Source organism: Camelus ferus, chromosome 12 (assembly GCF_009834535.1).
Source record: "Camelus ferus isolate YT-003-E chromosome 12, BCGSAC_Cfer_1.0, whole genome shotgun sequence".
NCBI lineage: Eukaryota > Metazoa > Chordata > Mammalia > Artiodactyla > Camelidae > Camelus > Camelus ferus.
The window spans coordinates 60,858,902-60,885,100 of NC_045707.1; the positions used below are offsets into that span (position 1 = coordinate 60,858,902).

The 26,199-nt window shown below is 40.0% G+C and overlaps 2 long non-coding RNA genes across 3 annotated transcripts in view; one reads left to right on the top strand and one right to left on the bottom strand.

The window, feature by feature from the left end:
* The window catches only part of LOC106730439, an 84,191-nt gene that overhangs the window by 13,218 nt on the left and 44,774 nt on the right, over nucleotides 1-26,199 (top strand). Inside the window, exons 1-3 of one of the 2 annotated variants that reach the window (XR_001366901.2) lie at nucleotides 2,724-2,969; nucleotides 9,779-9,942; nucleotides 12,742-12,796. This is a non-coding gene — a long non-coding RNA (uncharacterized LOC106730439). Of the gene's footprint in view, nucleotides 1-2,723; nucleotides 2,970-9,778; nucleotides 9,943-12,741; nucleotides 12,797-26,199 lie in introns of those variants that run through there. The other variant, XR_004324807.1, reaches the window with a different exon arrangement.
* LOC116667771 lies at nucleotides 615-12,318 on the bottom strand. The gene is made up of 3 exons (XR_004324809.1): nucleotides 12,239-12,318; nucleotides 7,372-7,375; nucleotides 615-625 (listed from the first exon to the last, which is right to left on the bottom strand). It is a non-coding gene; the product is annotated as an uncharacterized LOC116667771 (long non-coding RNA).

Genomic DNA, 26,199 nt, shown 5'->3' on the forward strand with positions numbered 1-26,199 from the left:
CCCCCTGCATCTGGAGGTAGGACACCCTTATCGCCAGAGATAGGTAATTTGGGTCTGAAAAGAGTGCATAAACAAACCTTGTTATTTCTTTAATTTACCACCCCAAGCCCAAACTCTGCTTAGATTCTTCGCTAGGCACTCAAAGCCTAAGTTTTCTTGTCCTGTCTATTCCTCAGAAATTTATTGCTTCATCTCAAAATATAACAGCTGCCTGCTCTGGCCACTTCTTAGGTCCTACTTCTCCATGTGCATGAATTAAAATTTGTTTCTTTTCTCCTGTTAATCTGTCTTGTGTTAATGTTAATATTAGCCCAGACACAAGAACTCAAGATGGTAAATTTCCCGTCCCTGACACTATCATTTGGATACTTCCCCCCCAACACCTTCTCTAGAACATAAAACAAGTAAATTAAAAGAGAAAACTTGAAATCAAAGAAGTTCTGCTATGAAAAGAGCTTATTAACTGAATGAATGTGAAACTTGTTCATGCTTTTAGGCTCTGGTTGCTTTTTCCTCTCTAAAGAAAGCACTGCTTACACTTTCAAACTCCTATTCATCCTTTGAAAAGCAGCCCAAGGATCTTCTCTGCCCATCTGTCCCTGGCCACCCTCTCCAGACTTGCTTCCTTCTTTGTGTCCCCTCCACGGCTTACGATGCCTGTGTTACAGCCCCTATAGCATCATCCTGGAATGATTGCAGCTCTAGGCGGCGTGCTGTTTGAGAGCAGAAAGAGTTCCTTCACCTTTTTATCTCCAGTACTGAGTTACAGCGCTTAATAAATGCTTCTTGGGCAAATGATTGTTTCACCAATGGTAAGTTGTTTATGTACAGCAGCATATTTCTGGCATCTCTTTCATTTTTGTTTTCCTAAAGCAACAGAAGAAAGCAATTTTAGAGTTAATGTTGCCCCTAAGGAACGTAAATAATAGCTTCACTAGTCTTATTAATATCATCCCCTAATATTTTGAGACCTTATTTGGGTTGAGGCCTTCTGCACCCATGTGTCTCTCTGCTCCTCAAAGATTCTTTTTTTTTTTTTATTTCCATCACAGTACTGCTATTTTTTTTAACATTTTTTATTGAGTTATAGTCATTTTACAATGTTGTGTCAAATTCCAGTGTAGAGCACAATTTTTCAGTTATACATGAGCATACATCTATTCATTGTCACACTTTTTTCACTGTGAACTACCATAAGATCTTGTATTTATTTCCTTGTGCTATACAGTATAATCTTGTTTATCTAGTCTACATTTTGAAATCGCAGTCTGTCCCTTCCCACCCCCCGCCCCCTTGGCAACCACAAGTTTGTATTCTATGTCTATGAGTCTGTTTCTGTTTTGTATTTATATTTTGTTTTTGTTTTTGTTTTAGTTTTTTAGATTCCATATATGAGTGATCTCATAAGGTATTTTTCTTTCTCTTTCTGGCTTCACTTAGAATGACATTCTCCAGGAACATCCATGTTGCTGCAAATGGTGTTATGTTGTCATTTTTATGGCTGAATAATATTCCATTGTATAAATATACCACATCTTCTTTATCCAGTCATCTGTCAATGGACACATAGGCTGTTTCCATGTCTTGGCTATTGTAAATAGTGCTGCTATGAACATTGGGGTGCAGATGTCTTTTTGAAGTAGGGTTCCTTCTGGATATATGCCCAGGAGCGGGATTCCTGGGTCATATGGTAAGTCTATTCCTAGTCTTTTGTGCCCCTCAAAGATTCTTTGGCAGATTCCTACATGTGTACCAATGACTAACCATCTGAAGGCAATTTCAACCTTCTTGCTCATGGGAGCAGACGTTGGAGTCTAGCCTCACTAGTAGCCACACAGGCTGTATTCATTTCCAATGAGATTTCCTTAGGAATAATTCATTTTGGGGTGGTTTGAAGTTTTTGGCAGAGATGCTCTCATGAACCCTCATTCTTTAACCTAAAATCATCTTTTTAATCTCTCTGGCCCCAGGTTAAGGCCTCTATTTAACATGACAGCAACTGAGTATTTCCCCACTCTGACTGACATTCAACTTGATTATGGGTTCAGGCAATACCTAAAATCAATGTAAAAAAAAAGAAAGTGAATTCAGAAGGTTTGAAATATAAATCCGTTAAGGCCTGACATATTCTGGAAATTTTAGTGATTAGCTCACAGTCACCCTCTTCTCCAACTATGAAAATAACACTGTGAGTTTAAACTAAAATAAGTATCTTGGACCTCCTTTGTAAGAAATTTGTCATTTAGAAAATGCAGAGAAGCAATTTCCATAAGTTCAAGGGCTCCTTATTACAAGAGAGAAGATAGTTTATTTTCACTTTATCTGTTACAGAGGGAGCCAATAGGCAGGAGATATTTCCCAAACTGGCCGAGCAGGTCTGTCACATCCCTCTGTGTCAGAGATGTTCCTGCCGCTTCTTACTCCACTGTTCCCACCACCACAGACACTCACTCTTTCCCCTTCTAAGTACTTAAATCTAATTTTTCCTTCAAGAGCAGCCTAGAAATCCTGTATTCTGAACCAAGATAACTGGTTATTATTAAGAAACATTATAATTTTCAAAATTCTACTTGTCCATATTGGACTCTGCATCAACTAAAAAAAACCCGGATCTTTTTTAATATGAATTGCTCTCAAGCCACAAGTTCCCTATTCTATACTTTCATAATTTTGTGCCTTCATTTCAGCTATTTCTGACTTCTCTCCAGATCTCCAGAGTCCTACATCCATTTTTCCACTCTATACACAGAAGGATTTGGTTCTGGGTGTAAGTTAGGTGCTGGGTGTACATCCTATATATTCAGCTGATGCTTTGAGATCAACTGGATACATTGACCTTTTACCTTTCCCCTTGAAGCAGCAAAAGTTGGGACCAGCTGGGTTATTACCACCACTTCCAACCTCTACATCGATCCTGAAGGAGAGAATCCTACTCCTGGACCGGGGGTACGAGAACAGCAGGACGAGAGGTGATGCCACTACTCCCTTGACCTGTGCTCTAAGGCTCTGGCTGCTGAGTGGATGCTTTCATGCACCCATGGACTTAGCTTAGGGCGAGCTGGTATCCACTGTTCTCTCTTGCCCTTACATCTCACCCAATGCAGGGGCCATCTGGAACAATTATAATTTGTCTTAAGTGAGCTAACATTAGCATATACTTAAGGAATCAGGCCTCAGGACTGGGGGTATACACTGAACAGGTAAACACATGGGCAGTGCTCTTGCCACGTCTTGGATATCAGGACCCTGTCTTATATTACTTCTAAGGACAATCTTGTCCTTCCAGGGTATCCCTGAATCATTTTTGCCTTCTAGTCTTCATACAAGTAACTAAGTAAAATATATCCTATTAAAAAAAAACAAGAACAGAGACTTTGGAACATCACTAGAGACTTTCATTCATACTGGTATTAATTACGTATTTTGGGCATATTTGTTCCACAATAGCCTTTTTGTGCATGTGCAGAATTCAGCTCTGTTCCCAAAGTACACTGTGAGATCCCTTAGTGCAGGTGCAGAATTGTAATGGTAAGCAGACTAAACCTCAACCTAGTGGCCAATGAAAAAGGGTGTCTCCTGAGTGTCCATAAAAAGGCTACAGTGGAAATTTCTGCCTGGTAAATGTGAGGGAAAGGCAGGAATGTATCTGACCTTCTCTCTTGGGGAGAACTAGCCCAGGGTAAGTACCTTGGGGGTCCACAAGGAACTGAGTCTTGGAGTGGCCTAGAAGCCTCATGCTTTGTCCACTGACAGGCTGAAACCATTAATTACTCGTACGACTTCCAGATATCTGCTCTTAGTAGACGAAAGAGTTTGGGTAGATTGAGTCACGTTATTTCCTTCTTTTCCTGGGCAAACTGTCAGACTGCACTTCTGAGCTTTCTTAGAAGACAGGTGTAGCAACGTGCTTGAGTTTTGTCGGTTGGAAATTCTAAGTGGATGCTGACACTGAGTTCAGGACTTGCCGCCTCAAAATATACCACTTGGATATATCGATTATTTTGAATTTTAGACATTTGAAAAACAGTAAATTTAAGAAGAGGTTTTCTCTGGACTCCCCTATTTGCCTAAAGATAGAACCTCCAAAAGTAACTCAGCTGTCGTAGATCCCCTCCCCAGGAGTTTCATCAACCAGGGAAGATTGACTGTTATCACAGAAAAGACTAGAAGTCGACACCACACCCAGACTTTGTCACCAACTATCGTACCTCCCATCTGTCCTTCTAAGGACACATTTATCTTTCCTAAAAATCATTTACTGTCCCCTGAGGGGCCTACATTCCTCCTCGCCTTTCCCTGTTAAAATGTTAAATCTGGATTCTAAGCTGCCTTGGAGAGTTACTCATTTTCCCCTGCATGTCTCCCATGTACACACGAGGCACATGTGTTACTACACTCCTTTGGTTTTCCTCTTGTTAATCTATCTTTTATTCCAGGGGTCTTGGCTAAAAACTCCTCCCCTATAATCATTAGCATAGATGTGAAAAGAGCAGGATACAAAATTGTTTTTCCTAAGTCATCTCAAATGTGTTTTTGGAGAAGTAGGAGGACATCTGCCAAAATGTTAAAAATTGAGAGAATCAGTTCACTGAAAATGCATATCCCTTCACCTAGATCCAGGACTGCCCCACACTCTGGAGGCCTCTTTGTTCCTCCCGCCTTGCTTCTCTCCAAGAGATGAGGAGACTTCTAGGCCAAGAGGTACACCCATCTGAAGCGCATCTCCCACCCCCAGGCCCCTCACTTTTATTCCATATGCTTCAGGTATACTGGACTCTGGAATGCCTGCTACTTTCATCTGTTTTGGGGTCTGTCTTCCTGAGGTTAGATCACATCCACTGTGCACACCTCTTGGCCCAGAGGTGGCCAAGAAACCCTTGTCTGTGGGAGTGAGGAGCTGTGATATTGATGTATAGGGCAGCGAATAAAGGGAAGGCAAATATGTAGGAAACTAATAGTAGATAAAGCTGATTAGTACAGTTTGTTATGTAGCTTCCTCTGGTGCCATCTCCAGACATCCAGGCTCTTAAGTTATCCCTGGTGATTAACTTTTTTTGGTTTTTTTAAAATGTACTTTTTTTTTATTGAAGTATAATTGATTTATAATGTTGTATTTTCAGGTGTACGGCAAAGTGATTCAAATATATATGTGTATGTATATATACACATATATATTTCTGTGTGTGTGTGTGTGTATACACATACATATTTACTTGTGTGTGTGTGTGTGTGTATATATATACATGTGTGTGTTTATATATATATATTCTTTTCCAGATTCTTTTCCATTATAGGTTACTAGAAGATACTGAATACAGTTCTCTGTGCTATACAGTAGGTCCTTGTTGTTGATCTATTTTATATGTAGTAGTATGCTATATATGTTTATTGCAAACTCCTAATTTATGCTTCCCCACAACTGCTTTCCCCTTTTATAACCATAGTTTGTTTTCTATGTCTGTGAGTCTATTTCCAGGTTGTAAGTAAGTTCATTTATATCATTTTTTTTAGATTCCATATATAGGTGATATCATATGATATTTGGCTTTCTCTGTCTGACTTACTTCACTTAATATGATAATCTCTAGGTCCATCCATTTTGCTGCAAATGGCATTGTTTCATTCTTTTTTATGGCTAAGTAATATTCCTGTCTGTCTGTCTGTCTGTCTATCTATCTATCTATCTATCTACACACACACACATATATACACCACATTTTCTTTATCCATTCATCTGTCAATGGATATTTAGGTTGCTTCCACATCTTGGCTATTGTAAATAGTACTGCTGTGAGCATTGGGGTGCATGTATCTTTTCAAGTTAGAGTTTTCTCCAGATATGTGACCAAGAGTGGGATTTTTGGATTGTATGGTGATTAACTTTTGTTCTTCCTGGTAGAGAGGAGAGGAGGTACAGCACTGAAAACTTATGTCCTGCTCTTAGGTAAATAGAGGAAAGGCAGGGAGGTTTTCTTATATCTGCTTCTTCTCAATTGCCTTCAGCTCAAAATAATCCTTATGCCAAAGTGACATATTTTGGAGGTAGCATATTCTGCCACCCCACAGATGGTGCTTGAATGCATGAACTGAGGTGTCACACATACATATGCATAAGGTCCCTTGTGGTGCAAGATGGACCTGGGGGTGGGCAGAGGAAGGGGACTGGCTGCAGGCCAGGAGACTAGGGATGGACTCTCCTTGCATTGCCATGTTCTAGAACAAAACTTGTAGGAGTTTGTGAATTCTACATTTGAACTTGGCTTCTAGGTGATTATGAAGATATATTGGTAAGGTAAAAGATAGAGTATATTTTATTATTTTATGAGTTTGCCTTATAATCTTAAATATTTGGGCACATGGTATAGGAGCCTCCATTTGCACCCAGGCCCTGCAGGGACAGGAACAGGCCTGCTTAAATATACCCATTATCAACATTTGGCCACATTGGCTTGCCATGTCTGTCTGTCTGTCTGTCTGTCTGTCTGTCTATCTATCTATCTGTATCTATTTATCTGTCTATCTCAAGCTGCCTTTTTAAAAAATACTGAAACATTTGAAACCATGCTCTGTAGAGTTAACAGAAGCTGATGACTAACAGGAATTCTTGAGCTCATCTTACAGAGCAACAGATAGGAGAACAGCTTGTTAAAACCCCTCTGCTTGTAAACTGCCTTCCTTGATGAAGCTCGCTTTAGTCATTTTTTCCTTTTCTTGCTTTTTTCCCTCTCTTTAATTGCATACCTTCCCAGCTTCACGTGGCCCAGTTGTTTTTAAGAACTTGGGGTCAGCTCTTGTCCAGTGTGAGCTGCCTAAAGCTGCTTGGGACCACTGACCCTCAAACTGGGCCTGTGCAGGTGTCCGATGAGTGGTCTTTTGACATCAGAGGGCCAGAAAACTCCACCCTCAGATCATGCTAAGTGCCTCCATTTTGAATATGCAGAGACATGTAACCCAGGTGCACCTGCACAGAGCACCGACCTTTCCCCATGCCAGGACCACCCTGTTTATCCTATAAATGTCCCAACTTCAGGGAGGTGGATCAGACTTATTCTGTCATCTCCTCACTTAGCTGCCTTGTGAATAAACTCTTTTCTCTGCTATAAACCTCAGCATCTCAGCATTTGTCTTGCTTCACATCAGGCAAATGGACCTGGTCCATTAACACATTTGAAAGTACGTTGTAGACACCATGATACTTCATCTCTAAACATGTCACCATGTGTTTTCTAAGAACAAGGACATTCTCCTATATAACTGTAATATCATATCACACCAAAGAAGTTTGATATTGATATAATTAAATTATCTGCTATATAGCCTATTTTCAAAGTGTCTCCATTGTCTTAAAAATGTCCAATTAAGGTATTATACATGTCTTTTTATTCCATTTGTTTAGTTATTCTTTTGTGTTGTCATTTATAAAGATGTGAGTTCACGCTGGATTAGAAAAAGAAAAACTGGTTCTTCACCTCAGATAGTTTGAGAAGCACTGTCCTGAAAATGGTGTTTGGCAGGAGTGTGGAGTGCGTATGTGTGTGTGTGTGTGTGTGTGCGCGCGCTTGTAGGGTTGAAGGTGTCAAGGAGGAAGACATTTCCCTCTACCCTTCTAGGCTCTTCTGGCTGGTCTGAGAACTAAGTTGACAAGATGCAGATTAACAGGAGAAAGTCAAACAAAGTCTAATAACATGTATACATGGGAGCAGCCCAGGAAAACTGAGTAATTCTCTTAAATGGCCCAAGCCCTCACCTTGAATACTATCCTTAGCTAAAGACAAAAGAGGATGTGAGAGTGGGAACAGTCAGTTATGGGAGGTTACCAGGAAAGGCACAGTGAACAAGAATAATTATGGTGCAGATTTAAGTCTTTGCCTTTCCATTGATAAAAGTTTCTAGAGCTTTGGTTACCCTCCTTCTCCAGGTACGAAGAGGGAGACACACTTATAAATGGAGATTTCCCTTACAAATGTAAATATTTCTTACAAAAGGGCAACTTCTACTTGGTTTTCAGAACTCCTCCCAAGTCTGCTGTTTATTAGAAAATAACCACCTTAAAACAGTGAATATGCCAAAGAGACTTATTTTAGGGTGGCAAATTCTGCTCCTCTACAAAGGGAAAGAGATCAAAGAAAAAGTCGTTAGTTTTTGATTTGGGGCTTTTTTTCCAATCTAGGATCCAAATGAGAATCATCCATAACATTTGTTTTTCATGTTGTATAGTAATAAAGTTATGAAAACACTAAGAAAAGCTTCCTGTTAAATAAGGGTCAAATTAGATTGCTTGATATAATTGGTGGAAATGTGAAAACACTAAATGCATTTTATGGAAATAGAATGCATGGTGTTCAGAATTTTAAGGGAGTGAGAGGAGAATAAATGCCAACAACCTTTGAGCCTTAATTTCACAGTTTTTTCCAAGCCTGTTATTCCTTAAGGATATGCTCCTGCTTTTCCCTTCTGTAGGTTTCTACTATGATTTTATCTTTATCCTAAAACTGAAGTGGAATAAAGGCAATGTCAGATAAGGGACATTTTAAAGTAAATAACACTTTAAGCCAGTTGTGTTCACATGTTTTTAATAAACAAATTTGCACTTTGCACATTTGTAAATCCTTGCAGTGTTAAACACTGATTTCCTCACTTCTATCTTGGGCAGACTTCCTTTTCCAAATCCTCACATGTGACAGTAAAACATTGATGTTTGTGAAACACAACCATTTCCTGATACCTCATTCTTTTTCATGGCAGCAAACAGTAATGTTATAAGCATCTGTCTTACGAGCTTTCATTCAGGAATAAAAAAATGTTCTTAACAAGAAATGTAAGCAGATAGGGTGGGGGTCCCCAGAGAAAAAGAACCAAGCATGGCTTTCCTGACATAAGAGAAGCCATTTTTGGCCCAAGCCTTTTTGTGATCTAAGTCTGGCCACAATGCTTGCCCTTGGACTGGTCTCAGTAATTAGTGATCTTAAGGGAAGAAAGGGAATGCAGGAACAAAGAAAAAGCAGTCAAGAAACAATACTTTAGCTCTAAAACAGAATCCTAGCTCCTCTTCAAGGAATATACATAACAGTACTGCCCAAGACAGTAGCCATTAGCTATTTAAGTTCAGCTATTCAAATTTTAAATAGTTAAGATTAAATTATAATAAATTAAATTAACATCAAATAAAATAAAAAATTCAGTTTCTCAGTTGCATTCGCCAAATTTCAAGTGCTCACTGGCTACACGTGGCAAGTTGCCATCATATTGGACACCGTAAATATAGAATATTTCTGTCATTGCAGACTGTTCTGTTGGACAGCCCTGTTCTAGCATTACCTATAACACTTACCACAGTTCTGTTTACAGAAGATATTAAAAAAAAAGAATGTGAAATAATACAGAACACATAGTATTACTAATAAGGTTACTTTTAGTAAGATCAAGAAAAGTCACATTTATGGTTTATCATTTAAAAATGAAAGGGTTGGAATGGAAAGAGATAGACATTAAGAGACCTTTTTAAAAAACACACACCGATAGTACAAATAAAAGAGAGTACCTGCACTGTCTGTTTTCACAGTTGTGTGTATGTGTGTGAGAGAGGTTGTTGTCAGGATAAAAATGAGAGTCTTCATGAATTATGTAAGGCCTTAGACAAGTGTGAGGTATTGTTAGCAATAATTACAACAACATAAACAGCAGTTTGGCTATTCTGGTTTTGAGACAAAAGGAGACGGGGTAGTGACTTGAAATTGAGACACACTGGATCTTTTCCCTCATTGTTTTTTCTCACTAGGTTTTACCATAGAGTTTGCAGACTCTGACTCGACAGGGGAGCTGCATACACAGGAAACGTTGAGAAATGTTGCTGCTTTCAGGAGCATCAACATGGCCCTCCAGACAGACTGGTTAAGCCCTGCAACTGGCTGAGCTTGTGGACAGGAGTCCCGTCCTCTTCTGGTGAGCAGCATTCTTGGGTTCTGAGTCCCACCCCTGATTAGGAAACTCGCCATCCTAGGCAGAGAGGCTGTGGACTCTCCAGGGCCTCCCTCCCTAAAGACTCCCGATTGATACCTGCCCTCCAGCACCGCACTGATATTGGACTGTCAGTGGCTTTTTCTTTATTCCTTTTTCTTTTAAATTGAATGCATGGATCATGAAATAACAGCTACACAGAATGGTTTTGCTCAGCAGAGTATAAAGATTATTTGCAGGAAAATGTTGTTTTACGTATAAGTGAATAAAAATATAATGAATATCATCTTAGGATCATGGTAAGAAGTATACAAAGACTCTCAGAGCTGAAAGAGGCATTTTAATCATTTAGCCCAAAGATGAGGAAGTCCCTGCTGAGAAGTAGTCCCCAGTCTCTGCTTAGGAGGTACCCGTATGTCAGTGAGTGTCCTGGCAGGAAATAGATGGCACAGTTTAACTGGGGAACTAGAGAGCGTCGATTTACAAAACTGTAGGCGGGCTTCATGGAAACCAGCAAGGAACAGTGCAGTACTTTAAAACTAGCAACATCAGGGAGCCCTGCCTCCCCTGTGCCTGATGGGGCAACAGAGGCCATGGTTCTTAGACCTCTGAGAGGGTAGCTTTCTTGGTCCACCCAGGCTGCTATAACACAATACTGTAGACCGGGAGGCTTAAACAACAGACATTTGTTTCTCACGGTTCTGGAGGCTGGGAAGTCCAAGATCAAGGTGCTGGCAGATTGGGTTCCTGGTGAGAGCTTGCTTCCTGGATTGCAGGCAGCCACCTGCTCACTGTGTCTTCACATGGCAGAGAGAGGGCAGGCTCTGGTCTCTCTTCCTTTTCTAAAAAGGAAGCTAATCCCATCAAGGGCACTGCATCCTCATAACCTCATCTCAACTAATTACTCCCCAAAGGCCCACTTCCAAACACCATCACTTTGGAATCAGGGCTTCATGTGATTTTGAGGGGAACACGGATACTGAGTGCAAAGCAGCAGCAAGTGGGGAGGGCTGCCTGACAGGAGCCATCACCTTCAGTAGAGGGATGAAGACAATCTGACACGAAGGGGGGCCTGGGGAGTAAGGACCCCCCATCTCACTTTCCACAGCTCTCCTATTGGCCAGACTCACCAAGAAGCAGGAGGATAAGGTGGCCAGTTGATCTGGTTTATGTCAGTCAGCCTCTTTTACCACAGAGCAAGAGGAATAAGGATCTGGAGCGGCAAATAGAAAATATACAGCTGCGGGGGAGGGTTCAGCTCAAGTGGCAGAGCGCATGCTTAGCATGTACGAGGTGCTGGGTTCAATCCCCAGTACCTCCTCTAAATATAAATGAATAAACCTAATTACCTCACCCCTCAAAAAAAAATAATAAAAAGAAAATATACAGCCAGCCTCTCAGGCTACTTATTTCCCTGGAATGATTAAATGCAGTAATGTGTGTAAGGCTCTTTGTGTAGTATCTACAATGCTACAGAAACTTAATAAATGCTAGTGTGCTGAGTATAAAATTTATAGTCCCAGACTTACTCCATTTTTCAAAAGTTTAAAAACTGAGATAGGATCTAGAGTCCCCAATCTGTTTAGCAGACTGCAGAAAATAGTCTTACCAAATTATTGAAACTCAGTCATTTTTGAAAAATTCTTTTTTTTTTTTAGATAAATTGCCACATTCAGGGTTTTCCTTTCCACTTTCTTCTCCATTTCTCCCCTTCTTCCCAGGTCTGATCTAAATTTCTGGAAGGATCTTACAAATGATGTAGGTATCAGTAGTGTGTGGCTCGCTGCCATCCTATGTCCTCTGTGCTATTATCATCTGTTCTTTCCAGTTCTGTGGTTTATGCCACATACTTATGCTCTGAGTCTTCCAGGCTTTATTCTTAATACAGGCAGACCTCGAAGACATTGCAGGTTTAGGTCCAGGCCACCACAATAAGAGCAAACATTGCAAAAAGTGAGTCACACAAATTCCTTGGTTCCCCAATGCATATAAGTTATGTTGACACTATGCTATAGCCTCTTGTGTGCAGTAAGTCTAAACAATGTACATACCTTAATTTTAAAATACTTTATTGTTAAAAAAGGTAATCATCGTCTGAGCCTTGGGTGAGTCGTAATCTTTTTGCAACAGTAGCCTCAATCATCACTGACCACAGATCATCATAACAAATGTAATAATAATGGAAAAGTTTGAAATATTGTGAGAATGACCAAAATGTGACACAGAGACATGAAGTGAGCAAATGCTGTTGGAAAATGGCACCAGTAGACTTAGTCAACACAGGGTGGCCACAAACCTTCAATTTGTAAAAATCACAGTTATCTGCAAAGTGCAGTAACATGAGGTATGCCTGCACTTACAATCAACCTTCAGAATTAAAAATTAATAAAACCAAATATCTTTCAGCCTCTCTTGCCCCCTTAGCTAGATAACCACATGCAATGAATTATCTGTTCAACCACACACAGCAGTCTTCACAATGTGGTGTTAAAGTCTGTTATTAAGAGTCAAATATCATAGAATTCTGTCTGAAGCAATGAAATTAAGTATCAGGAGTAATAATTAAGAAAGATAGTCAACTATGATTCTGTTTATTATAATACTGATTTTGGGGTGCTTCATATTTATTAGGGAGTGAATAAGACTGACCACCCAGTAGCCACACATCAGTGACGTTTGACCTACCTTGTCAGGAAAGACTTTAATTTTCACGGATGTGTATGTCTGAAGTTTGGCTCTCCACTGAGTTTCTGCTTCCAGGTAATAAATCTTTTTCTTTCTCAGCCTCACTGATATGAAAATGGAAGGAAGTTTGCTGTGATCTCTGGGCTTCAGTTTGGTAAGATGCCACAAGGGGATAAGGGAATAAGACCAAAAGATAATTTGATTATTTGATGTATTTGGAAGCATATCCCAATGCTCTGAAAACTGGAATTTTGACATTTTGAAGTAAGATTAATGTGGTCTGCACGCTGGGCCAACACCCAAACTGGGTAAGTAGTATGGTGCCTGTTCTAGGCTTGAAGGTATTGCCTAAATCCAACTAATGGCCAAGGAATGTGGAACCATGGAAGTCAAGAGGATTTAGTTAATCTTCGTCAGCCTTTTGTGATTTGACCCTTTGTGGTTAGTTCTGAACAGGTTCTGAAGTTTAATTCCTTTGTCCATGTTACCATGTGTGCATCCAAAAGAAAAATAAGAAGAATCCCATCCTGCCCTCCATATACACACCTAGAGAGCCAGCAGGGATTAACTGCAAGAGCCCACCTTGCTGAGGGCTCTGCCCAGTTATATAAAAGACCAAGTATTTACATTCATCCTCATTGCTAGGACACAATGTGTTCTCAGTGTATTACTCTTGTTACCTTTTGAGTGGTGGTATTTGGTTACTCACTGAGTAACAGGAGAAGAACCAGTATAAATGGTAGAGAGATTATAAGAGCAAACACCTATTTAGTGCTTTCTTTGTGTCAGGCCCTGGGATAAGCACTTTTCGTATATTAACTTATTTAATTCTCCCAGTAACCCTATGATGTAGTTACTGTTCCTAACATTCCCATTTTAATGGATAAAGAAACTGAGGCAGAGTCATTTATTCAATTAATATTTATTGAGTGTCTACTATGTCCCTGATACTGGCTTAGGAAGTCGGAATGCATCAAAGCATCCCTGCCTTCATGGAATTTACCATCTAGTGGTGAGAGGAAAAAAAAAACTATAATTATATAAATTATATGGTAAGTTAAAAAGTGGTAAGTGATACCAAAAAAAAAAAAGTAGAGCGTTAAAGAAGAAGAGTGTTCTGTGTGTATTTGTGTGCACGTGCAATTTAAAGTAAAGGATGTTGGACAGTGAAAGCCTCACTCAGATGGTGACTTTTGAGCAAAGATTGAGGGAGGTGAAGAGAGACCCAGGTAAACCCCTAGGAGAAGGTCATGCCGCAAAGAGTAAACTGCCAAGTGCAAGGGCCCCAGGGAGGTGCTTGGAGTGTTGCAGACAAAGCAGGGGGGCCCCCGTGGGTAGAGTGATGCAAGTATGTGAGGGAGGAATAGAAGAGGTTAGAAAAAAAGCCAGATCCCAAGGTCTTTGCAGACACTGACTTTTATGGAGTTGAGAAGTCTTTGGAAGGTTTTGAGCAGAGAAACTACATGATGTGACTTGTGTTGGAAAAACATCCTATGGATGCTGTGCTATGAATAGACTGTGTGTGGGCAAGCAGTAGTAGATGGGGTGCTGGTAGGCTAGGGTGGAAACCAGACAGATGAGTTAGGAGGCTATTATAATAACCTGGGCTTTCTGGAGACTATTAACAATAACCTGGAGAGTAATGAGAGGGAGTTGAACCAGTATTGTTGCACTAGAAACAGTGAGAATCATCAGATTCTGAGAATATTTTGAAGGTGGAATTCCTAGGATTTGCTAATAGATTGAACAGGGGATAGAAAAAGAAGAGTAAGAATGACCCCAAACTTTCGGGCCTGGCTTACTGGAAGGGTTGGCATTGGTGGAAGCTGGGAAAGACTCAGAGAGGAGCAGGATTGCTGAGATCAGGAGTTCAGTTTTGACATGCGAGGTTTGACATGACAAGACATCTGTGGCAGGGAGGACAATGCCCCCCCCCCAGCAGAGGGGCGTCCAGATCCTAATCCCTGGAACCCGTGAATATGTTTGGTTACATGGCAAAGAGGAATTAAGGTAGTAGATGGAATGAAGGTTGGTAATTAGCTGACCTTAAGACAGAATTATCCAGGTGGACTCAGTGTAATCACAAGTCATCACAAGTCTCTAAATGTGGAAGAAGGAGACAGAGGAGTCAGAGGGATGCAATGTGAGAAAGATTTGACTGGCCATTGCTAGCTTTGAAGATGGTCCTGGCCACAAGCAAAGGAATGCAAGCAGTCTCGAAAAGCTGGAAAAAGGCAAGGTAGTGGATTCTTCCCTAGAGCCTCTAGGAAGAAATGCAGCCCTGCTGATGCCTTGACTTTAGACCACTGAGATGCATTTTGGGCTTCTGACCTCCTCCAGAAAAGTAAGGTTATAAATTTAATAAATTTGTGGTGTTTGAAGCCACTAGGTTTGTGATCATTTCTTGCAGCCCCAATAGGAAAATATAACACCCAAGTGGAGATAACTAATAGGCTGCTGGATATAAATGTCTGGATTTGGGGTAGAGATCCAGGATGGGGATATAAGTTTGAAATTATCAGAGTATTGATGATACTTAAAACTAGGAGACCTGCTGTGATCAAGTGAGTCAGTACAGAGAGGGGAAGAGGAGAGAAGAGCTGGGAAGTGGGGAGGAGGAGAGGGGAGAGGAGAGGAGAGGGAAATGCAAGGACTGGGCTTGGAGGAACTCTGATATTAAGAGACCAAGATGAGAAGGAGCCAGCAAAGGAGACCTGGGAGGAGAAACTAGTGAGGTAGGAGGACAGCCAGGTGGGCGTGTTGCCTGGGAGCAGGAGAAGGAGATGATGATACGTGTCAGATGCTGCTGATGGGTCAGGTAAGATGAGGACGGAGATGGAGCATTGGACTGAGCAATGTAGGGGTGACTGGTGACCTTGATAAGAGCAGTTTGAGCAGAGTGGTGTCGGCTAAAACCTTGTGGAATAGATTTTAGCAAGAAAAGGAAGAATGGAGTTAAAGACAGTGAGTATAAATTCCTTTGAAAGAGTTTTGTTATAAAAATGAGTGGAGAGACTGTGACAGCTGGAGTTGGAAGTGGACTTTTTGGCTGAGAGTGAGAGAAATAACAATTTATTTGTATGTTGATAAGAATGATCGAGCAGGGAGGATCAGAGAGGTCAGGTCACTTGCTCAAGGTCACATGACCATGTAGAGCAGAGATGAACTCTTCCAGCTGAGGTCATTCTAGACAAGCCCACCCCCAGAAGGGGAGCCACTTAGCCAGCCCAGCAGCTGGCCACACACTAATGTGTGAGCCCAGCCAAGACCAGCTTAATGATGCCTTCTGTTTCAATTGAAGTTTATGGGTTGCTGTTATGTAAAAAAAAAAAATAATAATAACTGATATTGGGTCAAATTAGTTACATGTGTTTGAGGTACAAGTGGCCACCTAAGTTCAAGATCATAACTGACTAATATATGCAAAGGGCATTATAATTCATTATATGGGATTCATTATAATGAGATTGTAAGAGACCTTTCGCTCTCAAAGGTCTGCCCAGTGTAAGTTTTATGCTAAATTTCTAATTTGCTTTTTCACTGGAAAAAAATAGGAATGTAATCACCTTTAGCAACTTATTTATGGCATGAAAATTGATACATCTTTCTCTACATAGGTGGCAAAATAAGATTAAATAACACTATCACTGTTCACTGAATGCGTGTCTAGACAACACCAAGTCATGGCTTTTTCTTGTCCTAATATGCCGTCATTTAAATTTTTGCACTTTGCCTTCATTTCTTTTTAAAATCATGAGGAAATAGTTTGCAAATCAAATATATTTTACTTGAAAAGGTCATTTTCCTATGCTAATTTGCTTAATTGTGATGATTATTTCACCATGTATAGGTATGTCAAAACATCACATTGTACATCTTAAATATACAAAATTTTTATTTGCCAATTATACCCCAAAAAAGTCAGGAAAAGAAGAAAAATTTTGATTATTCAAAATGAATTCATCAGGGAAAAAAATTGAAAAGAAGAAAGAAAAAGAAAACATCATTTTCCAAAGCCTTAATTGGCATTAGTTCTGACCCATAAGTAGTAATTGCACAATTACTTTTAGGGTATTATGACTTTGGTGCAAGAAAAATTATGATGGCTATAGACTGATCAGCTTTTGGCTATAACCGTTAAAATCTAGAAATAGAAGCTAGGAATAAATTCTTTCTGAATGAATCCATTCCTTTTCTCAAAAATTCTAGATCAAGGTAACCATAAGTATAAGTGAGTTAAGAGCAAAACCAACTTTTGCAGCATCTCATGCCTTAGTGAGTTTCTGAGCACAAACATCTTGCTCTGTATCCATCTCTTTTCCCTCTTTCCTGTAGGGTAAGGATATTGTGGTTCTTCTCAGGGTCGTGATCCCCCTGGCCTCCCTTCTCTCTCCTCCCCCATTGCCCTCACAATTCCACATCAGAGGAATAGGAAGCACTATGCCCTTGCTGGTGCCGTCTTTGTGTAAGTCTAGTAGTTTCTAGTTTTACCAGAATTTATATTATAAACCAGACTGCATTGCCAATCTATGTGCACCTTTGATATAAGATACTGTTTGAGACCTGTGCCTTTGCAGATCAGGCAAGATGTATTCTTGGTTTCCCACAGACATGGGACAGAAATTTTCTAGTTTAAATCTAAGAAATGTATTTACCCAAAAGCCGAGTGATGTGTTAATAACCATTCCTGTCCACAGAGGTTTTTGTCAGTTTGTGCTCTGTCATTATACAGTGACCTTTCTCTGGCGTATCAGGAGGCATTTAAGAGAGAACAACTTTGCTCAGGATTCTTTATGGTGTGTGATGGAGAAATCATTGCTGTCGGGGGGGTCTTAATTGGAACTAAAGTGGATATCTCTTCAGCATTTAGTTTCAGGTATGAAGCACTTTCTCACATTAAGCATTTCCTTATCTGTATAATAGGGTGTCAACAAGCACTTCTATGTAAATAAATGTTTTATTGAACACATATGCCAGGAACTATTCTAAGACCTTTGTATACATGACCTCCTAAGATGGGAATTTGAATGCACAAAGCAGTTGAAATGCACACATTTTAATTTTTAAAAATTCTTAGACATAAAAACAGTCTTCAAAGTTCTTAAAGGTCATTTTGTCATGAAATAAAAAGCAAATGCATGAATTGGAGAAGTACTGAAAGAGAAACAAGCACTCTGAAAGTGTTGCTGTTAAAGCAGTCAATTGATTGCACGGTAGGGAGTAATGTTGCAATTGGGCAGCCGTGAAAGAAGGGAATTTTTGGCGAAGGCAAGGTTTTTATCTTGAAATGGAAGAGATGGAAATCATAGTGAGACCATAGCTACATGCAGTAAAGTAGCTTTTTTTTTTTTCTTTTCAAGTTGTGGCTTGAGTGTAGCTGAGTTTTAAAACTGGGAGGCTGGTGCTGGCACTAACTTGTATCTTTTCTTATGAAGTATATGATGCCAAACAAATTGCATAGTTTCCAAGACTGGTGAAGTTAACATGGTCATATGCCCCAGGACGGTGGAGGAATTTGGGATGATAAAGTGTATTAATTACCTTTTGCTGCATAACAAATTACCCCGAAGTTTAGCAACTTAAAACAACAAAAATACATTATCTCACCTAGTTTTTAAGGGTCTGGAAACCAGGAGCAGCTTTGCCCAATGGTTCCAGCTCTTGAAGTTGCAGTCAAGCTGCTGGCTTTGAGGAGGAGCCGCTTCTAGATCCATTTACATGGCTGTTGGCACAAGGCTTCAGTTCCTCACCTTTTATTTTTGTAACTTAATCTAGGAAGTGACAATTACTTCTGCTGCATGCTAATGGCATACAGACCAATTCTAGTAAGACATGGTTGGTGGCTATACAGGGTGTGAATATCAGAAGATGGGATTGTGGGAGGCCATCTTGGATCTGGCTTTGTTTATTTTCTTAAAAAATCATTTGGTCCTGCCAGTTAATGAGACAGCATCTGCTTATACACCTACGTCCTTTTGAGTTATGCAAAATCCTAGTCACAGGAACTTGGAACTGGAAGAACTGTAGAGATGATCTTCTAACCCAATCCTTGTTTTCTTCTAAGACTCATCAGGATGGAGTAGGGAAAATAAAGCCCAGGGTGCATAAAGGACTTGCCCCAAATACCCTCCCCTCCAAAAGCTGATTCAAAAGTTTATCCTTAGACCTGTCAGTAACTTTTTATAAAATATTTGAATCCATAATTTTTTGTTTATGATTTATTTTACTTTTAAATCAGAAGAACCCAAATGTTGAGTTGGGTTTAATTTTCATGAGTCAGGATTCATTCAAGTCAATGTTCTTTTCTTTTTTAAAAAAAATTTCTTCATGGGTGGGAAGGGCATAGCTCGGTGGTAGAGTGCCTAACATGCAGGAGGTCTTGGGTTCAATTCCCAGTAGACTCCATTAAATAAATAAATAATTGAACCTAATTACCTCACCCCATAAAAAAAATTTTTTTTAATTTCTTTAAAAAAATGTATTGAATGTTATTTTGTGCCAAATACATGTTAGATACTGGGTACACTGTCTAAAATAGGGGGAAAAATGCCCTTTCCTAATGAAGCCTATTGGAGGGGGGATATATTTAACAAGTATTAAAAACAGGTGCTGTGTGGGACACAAAAATGAGGAAAATGTTATTCGTGCTCTAAAGAAGCTTAAAATGTAGTACAATTAGTGTTAGAATTATGTATATAAGATGTTAATTGGCATAATTTAACTTTTCATATGACTGGTCTCATGGCACTAGTGTGAAGCTAAAAGGCTTTTTAGCTATGTTGGTGGTAGCTGGATTTGCTACTGCCAATCAGACTGGGTCCATGTTACTTTAATGTGTGTACATATTTTTATCGAAATATAATTGACTTACAATATTATACTAGTTTCAGGTGTACAGCATAGTGATTCAGTATTTTTTAAATGTTTTTTTCAGATTATACTCCATTAAAGGTTATTAAAAGATAATGGCTATAATTCCCTGTGTTATATGATATATCCTTCTTGCTTATCAATTTTATAAATAATAGTTTGTGTCTCTTAATCCTATAACCCTAATTTGCCCCTCCCCCCCCACTTCCCTTTGGTAACCATGAGGTTGTTTTCTATGTCTGTGAGTCTGTTTCTGCTTTGCACACACACTCATTTGTAGCATTTTTAAGATTCCATTCAGAAGCGGAACTATACATTTTTTCTCTGACTTATTTCACTAAGCATAATATTCTTAAGATCCATCTATGTTGCTGCAAATGGCAGAATTTTATACTTTTTTATGGCTGAGCAATATTCCATTGTATATATGTCTGTACAACAGACATTCATCTGTTGATGGACATTTGGGTTGCTTCCATATCTCACCTATTGTAAATAGTGCTGCTATGAACATTGGGGTGCATGTATCTTTTTGAATTAGTATTTTCATTTTTTTCCAGGTATATACCCAGGAGAGGAATTGCTGGATCATACAGTAAATCTATTTTTAGTGTTTTGAGGAATCTCCATACTGTTTTCCATAGTGGCTGTACCAATTTACACTCCCACCATGTACAAGGATTCCCTTTTCTCCACATCCTCACCAACATTTGTTATTTGTAGACTTTTTGATGATAGCCATCCTGACAGGTGTGAGGTGATATTTCATTGTTGTTTTGATTTGCATTTCTCTAATAATTAGTGATGTTGAATATCTTTACATGTGCCTGTTAGCCATCTGTATGTCTTCTTTCAAAAAATATTTATCAAGTCTTCTGCCCATTTTTTGACTGGGTTGTTTGGGGTTTTTTTGATATTGAATTGTATGAGCTGTTTGTATAGTTTGAATATTAACCTCTTATCAGTCATATTATCTGCAAGTGTTTTCTCCCATTCTGTAGGTTGTCTTTTCATTTTGTCAGTGGTTTCCTTTTTTTGTGCAAAAGCTTTTAAGTTTAATTAGGTCCCACTGGCTATTTTTTATTTTATTTCTTTTGCCCTAGGAGACAGATCCAAAAAAAATATTGCTGTGTTTTATGTCAAAGAATATTCTGCCTGTGTTATTTTCTAGATGTTTTATGTCTTCAGGTCTTACACTGAGGTCTTTAATCCATTTGAGTTTATTTTTATATATGGTGTGTGGTAATGTCCTAATCTCTGTTTTACATGTGGCTGTCCAGTTTTCCCAGCACCACTTACTGAAGAGACTGTCTTTTCTCCGTTATATATTCTTGCCTCCTTTGTCACAAATTAATTGGCCATAGGTGCATGGATTTATTTTTGGGCTGTCTGTTCTGTTCCATTGATCCATGTGTCTATTTTTGTACCAGTACCACTGTCTTGATTACTGTTCTTTACATTTTTAATGTTTGTATAACACAGTCTTGTTATACATAGACTTGGAGTATATGCATGGAAGAGAAAAGTAATAAACAGAGTGGCTGCAGTTAAAAATCTCTAATTTTAAGCCTCCTTAGGGTGCTTAAACAATGCTAAATGATAACTCTTGTCTCAATCACCAGCAGCTTATAGGTATTACATGTCATTAGGAAATGAGTTTTTTAAAATAGAGTTAGAATCAGGCTCAAAATCTGCATGGCATCATAAAAAATGGGTTCTTCCCAAGAACAGGGGATGACAAAAGTTATTCCAGCTTTGTGGTTATTGTAGCTTCATCAGTCAAATGTTTGGATCCAGGAACCAATCGTAAATTTTTAGAGGAAGCCAACTGTGGATAAGATAAACTGTTTCTTGGCAGTATCCCCTTGAGAAAAGATTTTGGATAGAAAAGTTCTCTTTGGATGGTTTCTGCAAACACCATCCTACTAATGAAACTCCCTGGGCTTTTCTCTCTGACTGCTCTGCAAATACTGGTTGCCAATTACCTGTGATTCAGGTCCATATTGTATGTACAGCATGTCCTCCATTTGTTCCCTGGACCAGGGCTGGCTCTCCCACCGAGCAGCCAATTGAAGGGAGAGAGAGCCAGATATAAACATTTCAGTTTAATTTTTTCTGCCTAGTATATAGCAGAGCATCACACACAAGAAGACACATAATAAATGCTCTTGGATAAAGGCAAGGGCTGCTGCTAGCACCATTTCTAGGCTCAGGATAGAATGGGCTTTAGTTTTGCTTTTCCTAAATTACACTGAATTTAGGGATTTACTTTAAAAAAAATGCTTTAGCATTATAAAGTAACCCAGAGGCAAAAAGAAGATAAGATGGACACCAAGGATCTGAGTACATTGTGGTGAAAAGAGAATGGGCTTTGGAATTGCTCAGAAATTTATTCATCCATCCATTCACTCAACATATATGGATGGAGAGTGTGCATGTAGTGAACAAAGCTGACAAAAAGCCCTACCATCTTGGAACTTGCGTTTTAGTAATGCAAATATGGTATGTCAGAGAATTTAAGTGCTTGGAGGAAAATAAAGTGAGGAATGGGTGAGGGACAACAGCAAGTGGGGTGAAGTTGTCAGAGGAGTGTTAGGGAAGGTCTCACTGAGAAGGTGACATTTAAGCGTGTGAAGTACATGGAGGAGATAAGGAAGGGTGTCACGTGGTTATGGGGGAAGAGTGTTCAGGCAGAGGGACAGCTGGGACAAAAGTGCTGGTGTGGGTGTGGCAAGCAGGCCGGCGTGGCGGAAGAGATTTGACTGTAAGTCCAGTCCTGCTGAGAAAGCCACCTAACCTCCCTAAACTTCAGTTTCCTCCCCTAAAAAGTAGAGATGAAAACGCCTAGTTTGCAGGATTATAGTGAAGACCAAACGAAATAGTAAAGGCAAGGAACCAGCACGGTGCCAGGTATCCAGATAAGAGCTTTAATTTCAACGTAAAGAATGTTTCGTAGCACTGATACTGCTTCTGTTCCTTCTTCCTGGAAAACAAAGGAAATGACACTACATTGTAGGTTTCTCATGAGAAGTGAAGGGTGGCAGAATATGCCACCCCAAAATATGTCTCTTAGGCATAAGGATTATTTTCAAAACAACAGACACAAGAGAAGAACTGAGAACACAGAAGTTACCCTTTTGTAAGGGAAATTTACAATTATAAGGGAATCCCCATTTGCAAGGTCATCTCCCTCTCTTCACCAGAAGAGAAAGATAACTAAATAGCAAGAAACTCATCAATGGAGAAGGCACCAATTTAAATCTGTGTAACAACCCTTACTTTTGTTTACTTTTCCTGATCACTTCCTTATAATTGGCCTCTCCCATACTCTTCTCTCTAGTCTTTAGCTGAAGATGGTATTTAAGCCTGAATTCTAAACCACCTCTGAGAGTTACTCACTTTTTCCTGGGTATCTCCCATGTATAGGCAAGGTATACATGTTAATAAACTTCTATTTATTTCTCTTTTGTTAACCTGTCTTTTGTTACAAGGTTCACAGGGGAGAACTTAGAAGAGTAGAGAGAAAATTATTTTTCCTCCCCTACAGGAGTAAATGCAATAATACATGTAAAGTACTTAGCTCAGAGCCTGACACATGTTAGATGCATAATTGATGGCAGTTCTCATTATCAGATACTTCAGTAAAGCATTAATTAGTATAGACATAGACAAAATTAGGAGAGCAGCACCAAGCCACTAACAAACAGGGCTAGGAGGAAAACAGAACTAGTTCCAGGGCCCAAAGGGACCAGGAAATATAAGAGCAATGGAGCTGACAAAGGGCAAATTGAGGATAAATTCCATCAAGGTTTTACTCAAGGCCAGGGCAAACTTGGTGAGTAATCTGATTTATTTGAAGGAGCATGGAGTGGGAGAGACAGCAGAGCAGAGGCAAAAACTAGGTGAACTTGAGGCTTCAATATAGGGAGGGAACTATACCAAATAGTTATTGTAAAGTTGAGCAAGTAGAATCATTATAAGCAGACCTGGCCACAAATGGGTGTGACTTGTCAAAGGAAACAGGCTAGGATGGAGGGCAGAGAGATTAATGCAATATGTCAAAAAGATACAGACATATGTGGAAGCCTATAACTGTTGCAGGGAGTACCGTGGAGAACATTTGGATAAGGATAAAAGCAGAGAGAAAGCAAAAATGATACAGTTGTGGGAGGATACTAAAGACAGTTCTATAAGAAGTAGGAAATAGAAGTTGTATTCCAGAATCAGACAGCAAATGCTGGCCAAGCTATGCAGAAAATTTCTAGATCCCAGGTTCAATTAAGAACAAGGCATCAAATAAATCCTTGAAAGTCAGAGCATCATGGTAGTTAACTTAATGGACTGTAGGTGAACGGATTTCATTTCAGATATATTGTGTGACCTTTGATAAATTAACCACTATTAGCCTTGGTTTTCTGGCAAGTAAAATAAAGGTGATAAAATTCTTTTGAGGGCAATATTTAAGAAGCCTTTTGAAAATGGTTTAACATTTTCTTAGATTTTCATCTTCCAACTAATAGAGAAATGAGAAAGGGAGTTGCTATTTTGGATTTAATTCTGACCAACAGTGAAGCAGCTGTGGGCTGAGTTGGGAACTTTAGAAGAAAGGGGAGGGAAAAACAAAGTGATGACCTATGTTAGAGTCCTGGATGGAGAGAGGGGCACTCGGCAGGAGCCTGGGATCAGGATGTTCCTTCTCACTCCTCCAAGAATTTCCCAGAGCACAACTTGACAAGAACTTTGTTTTTCTTCTTTCATTTGGACCACCCAGACTGCCACACATTTCCCACCTCTTTGAAATGTTCTTTCCCTTTATCTTCCTGCTTGACATTTTTGTGCAGACATTAATTTTTCCCCCTAAGTGGTCCTGAAAGCGCTGGAGTCAGAGTCAGGAGCGTTCAAGTTCTTTTATTTCACGCCTGAGCACATAGGCGCTACGTTTTCCCTCCCTCCTTCTCTTCTACCTCTTTCCTCTTCTCCTCTGTCTCCTCTGTTTTTCCCCATCCAGACTCATCCCAAACTCAAGTTTATAGATTGAAAGTGAGAGCACTAAGAGAGTTAGTGGGTGAGACCAATGTCAGTGGGGGCTGAGGGTTCAGGTGGCAGCCATTGCAATCTCTCTGTTACCCACCCACCCTCCACTTAGGGCAAACCTAGTGCCTTTTCCTGCCCTCACCTGTGACAACAGAATCCTGACTGTGTGCAGGACTGTAATGTTTGGGCACAGCAGACCATTATAAACCTCCTCTGCTTCCCCAGCCTCCCTTGCTGCAAGAGGTGGGGTGAATCAGCATCACTCATGCCCTTTCCCTTCCCGGAGATCACTTCTTTGCAGTTACGCATGGATGGCTGTGTGACTTGCTTTGGCTAATGAAATATGGGTGGAAATTTCACCTATCACTTCTGGATGGAGGCAGGTATGAGTTGTGCCCAAAGTTCATGCTCTTTTTCCCTGCCACCATGATGCAAGAAAAATAATTCAGTCCTATCCTACTGTTCCACTTATTGATCGCTGTGTGTAACAGAACCACTCCAAAGCTTCGTGACTTAAAGCAACCACTATCTCATGCTTCTGTGGGTTTACTGGGCTCAGCTAAGAGGTTCTTCTGTTGATCTCTCTTGAGGTCTCTCATGGAGGTGCAATCAGATAATGGCCAGGGCTGCATCTTTCAATGACTCACTCACACATCTGACACGTTGGCAAGGATGGCTGGAAGCTTGAGCTTGGCTATGTCTCTCTCCCTTTCTCCATGCCATCTCACAGCCTCTCACCCTCTGTCTGATCTTTCATGCAGTTTCTCTGTATGGTCTTCCTAACATGATGAAGTGTAGCAGAATACTCTGTCCTACAATATGCTGCTGATATAATGATTATTTTGAGTTGAATGCAATTGAGAAGAAGCAGATGCAAGAAAAGCCCTCTTCCCTCCCCCTATTTGCCTAAAAGCAGGACACAAATTTGTAAAGGTGCCCACCCCCACCCAATAACATCAGGAAGAATTGAAGTTAATCAGTGGAGACAGCGTTAGATCCTTATCAGCCCATAGACTGCACCAGGGGATCCACGCAGCAAACCCTGCTGAAACTAGCTCTTACCTACCATATAATTGAGCTTCCCACAATTTGTCATTCTAGAGACTCAAAGTCCTTTTCCTTTGCCTTGTCACCTCCTACAAAATTTGCTAAGGATGCCATATAAGTCTAAGTTCTAATCACTTCTCTGAGTTACTCACCTCTGAGTGCTCCCACGGATACATATGACACACATGTTAATAAACTTCTGGTTTTCTCTTGTTAATCTGTCTTTTGTCAGACAAGAGGTGTCCTATTGGGGTAAAAACAACAGGGGAGAATAGCTACGTGGTGACACAACACATGAGAAGCATAATCTACCAGACTTTTCAAGACTTAGGTCCGGAATGGGCACAGCACCACACCACCACCACATTCTCTTGGTTAAAGCAGTCATGGGCCCAGACCAAGTTACAGATTGTGGGAGATAAACACCACTTCTTGAGCAACAGGGAGTTGGTGGCCATTTTTAATCTACCACACTCACAGTTAACATCAAAAAACTCAAGCCCTTCATGTAGACCTGGAAGTACCCAGACTATGGTAGGCAGGAAGACACTTGTCCTAGCTGTAGCCTGTCAGCTAGCACCCTAGACTCCCAGATTCTTCTGAGCT